At 54.0% G+C, this 5,000-nt stretch overlaps 1 non-coding gene across 1 annotated transcript in view; it reads left to right on the top strand.

The window, feature by feature from the left end:
* Positions 1-3,343: 3,343 nt before the first annotated feature.
* Positions 3,344-5,000, top strand: part of LOC126217151 (small subunit ribosomal RNA) — a 1,909-nt gene continuing 252 nt past the window's right edge. The window contains exon 1 of the ribosomal RNA XR_007542352.1: positions 3,344-5,000. This exon is cut by the window's right edge and continues 252 nt beyond it. This is a non-coding gene — a ribosomal RNA (small subunit ribosomal RNA).

Here is a 5,000-nt window from a genome sequence, read left to right as displayed (position 1 = left end):
CATGTGACGTTGTCACACGACCAGTTGTCACTAATCGACTGATTGCCGATAATCATATGCCATACACCGGGGAAAGCTGCCGCGAGGGGTAGCTACGTAGTGCAGTCGCACCTCTACTACTGTACAGAGATAGAACACCGCGTGACCGCAACCAGATTAAACTGATACATGGCGCTGATTACTAATAGATGCAGAGCCATCGGAATATAGATGGCATACGACATACAACAGTCCCTATACATGCTGACAGTCTGTGCACACATGCGAACTACACGTCACCCAGACACTCTATCACACACTACTCTCTGCCTGTAACAGACACAGACAAAATATCTAAGCACCAGCATGGAACAACATCCAGTGCATCCTCTCCGCCACATTACACAATTCACACTATGATAACAAAACCAGGAGGTCCACCCCAAAAACAGAATATCTCACTCTTCCAACAACCATCATTACTCAGATAAGCCACAAACACCCACACATGTCCTACACAGGGGTGCAACCAACACCACCACACTGCCTTGTCTCACAGCATATAGGCAATGGCAGGAATGAAAGACACAGGTCTGCCACTCCCTTGCCACACCCACGGAACCGGCGCACCACCTCCCCTGAGCCAAAGGTGCATCCTGACGTGACACATCTCAGGGTGCCTCAGGCGTCCACTTACCATCATCACTATGAACGAACCTCGTCCCCTCCCCCCTCATACACCATCCCTTAACCTAACCTATGTTGCACCTTAACCTAACCTATGTTGCACCTTAACCTAACCTATGTTGCACCTTAACCTAACCTATGTTGCACCTTAACCTAACCTATGTTGCGCCTTAACCTAACCTATGTTGCGCCTTAACCTAACCTATGTTGCGCCTTAACCTAACCTATGTTGCGCCTTAACCTAACCTATGTTGCGCCTTAACCTAACCTATGTTGCGCCATAACCTAACCTATGTTGCGCCATAACCTAACCTATGTTGCGCCTTAACCTAACCTATGTTGCGCCTTAACCTAACCTATGTTGCGCCTTAACCTAACCTATGTTGCGCCTTAACCTAACCTATGTTGCGCCTTAACCTAACCTATGTTGCGCCTTAACCTAACCTATGTTGCGCCTTAACCTAACCTATGTTGCGCCTTAACCTAACCTATGTTGCGCCTTAACCTAACCCAAGTTGCGCCCTAACCTAACCCAAGTTGCGCCCTAACCTAACCCAAGTTGCGCCCTAACCTAACCCAAGTTGCGCCCTAACCTAACCCAAGTTGCGCCCTAACCTAACCCAAGTTGCGCCCTAACCTAACCCAAGTTGCGCCCTAACCTAACCCAAGTTGCGCCCTAACCTAACCCAAGTTGCGCCTTAACCTAACCCAAGTTGCGCCTTAACCTAACCCAAGTTGCGCCTTAACCTAACCCAAGTTGCGCCTTAACCTAACCCAAGTTGCGCCTTAACCTAACCCAAGTTGCGCCTTAACCTAACCCAAGTTGCGCCTTAACCTAACCCAAGTTGCGCCTTAACCTAACCCAAGTTGCGCCCTAACCTAACCCAAGTTGCGCCCTAACCTAACCCAAGTTGCGCCCTAACCTAACCCAAGTTGCGCCCTAACCTAACCCAAGTTGCGCCCTAACCTAACCCAAGTTGCGCCCTAACCTAACCCAAGTTGCGCCCTAACCTAACCCAAGTTGCGCCCTAACCTAACCCAAGTTGCGCCCTAACCTAACCCAAGTTGCGCCTTAACCTAACCCAAGTTGCGCCTTAACCTAACCCAAGTTGCGCCTTAACCTAACCCAAGTTGCGCCTTAACCTAACCCAAGTTGCGCCTTAACCTAACCCAAGTTGCGCCTTAACCTAACCCACGTTGCGCCCTAACCTAACCTACGTTGCGCCCTAACCTAACCTACGTTGCGCCCTAACCTAACCTACGTTGCGCCCTAACCTGCCCTGTAATTGTTAGTTATATGACTCTAGGAATTCGTGTAGCGTTGCCTAATTGCAACCATCTCAACATAGTTCACTTCGCGCACACTGTGGTGTTCTGCGTATTGATTCATTTTACGGTGCGTACCCTCACATCTTGCGAGTGTTGCTTACTTTCCACATGGTCCCGCTATCCACTGTATTGTGTACTGCAATAGGACGTATATCGCCCCCGCCCCCCCCTCCCCTCCTGTCACCTCTAGCTCGTCGGTCAGGAGTTCGCGTGTTGAATGCGCTTCGCAGCTGTGCAATGGCATTCGTATACGTACGCTGGCCACCTTCCACGTGTTCTTTCGTGCACACGTCGCAGCGTGTATGTATGCTGATGGAGTGCGTCGTGACACACAACATCCAGGCATGCAAGACTCGTAGAAGTCGCAAATGTAGATGGATGTCTACGTTTGCTGCCCAAGTTACGCAAATGAACTGGAAATCCGTTGTTGCGCGGTTGTTCGCGCTGGAGGTGAATCGTTGATATCGACGATCGGTACAGGTATTAACCGGTTGCTTCAGCGACACCCGTCATACCCACGAACGTGAGTGGGCATGTGGGTATGAAGCGATACGCGGCGGTGGCTGGGTGGGACCGTCCCCGGCCGGTGAGGGGGGGGCGCCCGGCGTGCTGGCCGCGCGCTGCGTGGGCGCACGCGCGGCAGCCGGCTGGTGGGGGCGCCCAGTGGCAGGCGCGCCGGCTGACGGACGCGGCAGGCGGCGCATCTGCGTGCCGGCGCACCCAGCGCGCGGCGCCGTGCGGCCAAAGTGGGTCCTCCCGGGCCCGGTGCGAAGCGCGGTGGACATCTGCAGTGTGCTGGTCCGATTGAGGACTGTGTGCGTTGAGGATGCGCCGCCGCCCGGCACTCGGCGCCGCGACGCCGTCTGCTGCTCGGTCGCCCCCGCGGTTCTCGCAGGTGGTTTGTATCGCAGCTGTGCGGATGTGTTGGCGCGTGCGCTGTGCTGGGAGAGTTCGCTTTGGCACCCAAGTGGGGCTCTGCCCCTCTGTGGCGCTGGCGTTGGAGCTGCCCGGTCACTGTTTGTGGCCGCGTGTTGTCTCCCGCCGGCAACACCACGACAGCACGCTCCCGGGCCTCTGTCGGCAGCGGCAAGCTCAGTTGGGGGCACGGGTGGTCGCACTGAAAGCGTCTACTCGCCTATCTCCGGGCGATTGCGCCTCTCTCGAACCCGACCAAGTACTTAGGACGGCGCTGCGCGCCGCCGGGACCTGAGAGGGTTTCGAGGTGTATCGTGCAGGGGAGCCCAGCCTCCTCCTGTTTGCAGAATAATTGAGCGGACGCTTGCGTGTTCGCGCGGGCCCCCGGGACACACTCCCGGGCGGCCGGCTGCTCAGCTCTAGTTGACGCAGCTCCCTGGTTGATCCTGCCAGTAGTCATATGCTTGTCTCAAAGATTAAGCCATGCATGTCTCAGTACAAGCCGCATTAAGGTGAAACCGCGAATGGCTCATTAAATCAGTTATGGTTCCTTAGATCGTACCCACGTTACTTGGATAACTGTGGTAATTCTAGAGCTAATACATGCAAACAGAGTCCCGACCAGAGATGGAAGGGACGCTTTTATTAGATCAAAACCAATCGGTCGGCTCGTCCGGTCCGTTTGCCTTGGTGACTCTGAATAACTTTGGGCTGATCGCACGGTCTTCGTACCGGCGACGCATCTTTCAAATGTCTGCCTTATCAACTGTCGATGGTAGGTTCTGCGCCTACCATGGTTGTAACGGGTAACGGGGAATCAGGGTTCGATTCCGGAGAGGGAGCCTGAGAAACGGCTACCACATCCAAGGAAGGCAGCAGGCGCGCAAATTACCCACTCCCGGCACGGGGAGGTAGTGACGAAAAATAACGATACGGGACTCATCCGAGGCCCCGTAATCGGAATGAGTACACTTTAAATCCTTTAACGAGTATCTATTGGAGGGCAAGTCTGGTGCCAGCAGCCGCGGTAATTCCAGCTCCAATAGCGTATATTAAAGTTGTTGCGGTTAAAAAGCTCGTAGTTGGATTTGTGTCCCACGCTGTTGGTTCACCGCCCGTCGGTGTTTAACTGGCATGTATCGTGGGACGTCCTGCCGGTGGGGCGAGCCGAAGGCGTGCGACCGCCTCGTGCGTGCTCGTGCGTCCCGAGGCGGACCCCGTTGAAATCCTACCAGGGTGCTCTTTATTGAGTGTCTCGGTGGGCCGGCACGTTTACTTTGAACAAATTAGAGTGCTTAAAGCAGGCAAGCCCGCCTGAATACTGTGTGCATGGAATAATGGAATAGGACCTCGGTTCTATTTTGTTGGTTTTCGGAACCCGAGGTAATGATTAATAGGGACAGGCGGGGGCATTCGTATTGCGACGTTAGAGGTGAAATTCTTGGATCGTCGCAAGACGAACAGAAGCGAAAGCATTTGCCAAGTATGTTTTCATTAATCAAGAACGAAAGTTAGAGGTTCGAAGGCGATCAGATACCGCCCTAGTTCTAACCATAAACGATGCCAGCCAGCGATCCGCCGCAGTTCCTCCGATGACTCGGCGGGCAGCCTCCGGGAAACCAAAGCTTTTGGGTTCCGGGGGAAGTATGGTTGCAAAGCTGAAACTTAAAGGAATTGACGGAAGGGCACCACCAGGAGTGGAGCCTGCGGCTTAATTTGACTCAACACGGGAAACCTCACCAGGCCCGGACACCGGAAGGATTGACAGATTGATAGCTCTTTCTTGATTCGGTGGGTGGTGGTGCATGGCCGTTCTTAGTTGGTGGAGCGATTTGTCTGGTTAATTCCGATAACGAACGAGACTCTAGCCTGCTAACTAGTCGCGTGACATCCTTCGTGCTGTCAGCGATTACTTTTCTTCTTAGAGGGACAGGCGGCTTCTAGCCGCACGAGATTGAGCAATAACAGGTCTGTGATGCCCTTAGATGTTCTGGGCCGCACGCGCGCTACACTGAAGGAATCAGCGTGTCTTCCTAGGCCGAAAGGTCGGGGTAACCCGCTGAACCTCCTTCGTGCTAGGGATTGGGGCT

The sequence above is a fragment of the Schistocerca nitens genome, unplaced genomic scaffold, assembly GCF_023898315.1.
Source record: "Schistocerca nitens isolate TAMUIC-IGC-003100 unplaced genomic scaffold, iqSchNite1.1 HiC_scaffold_62, whole genome shotgun sequence".
Classification (NCBI taxonomy): domain Eukaryota; kingdom Metazoa; phylum Arthropoda; class Insecta; order Orthoptera; family Acrididae; genus Schistocerca; species Schistocerca nitens.
This window is presented reverse-complemented; position numbering and strand designations above follow the sequence as displayed.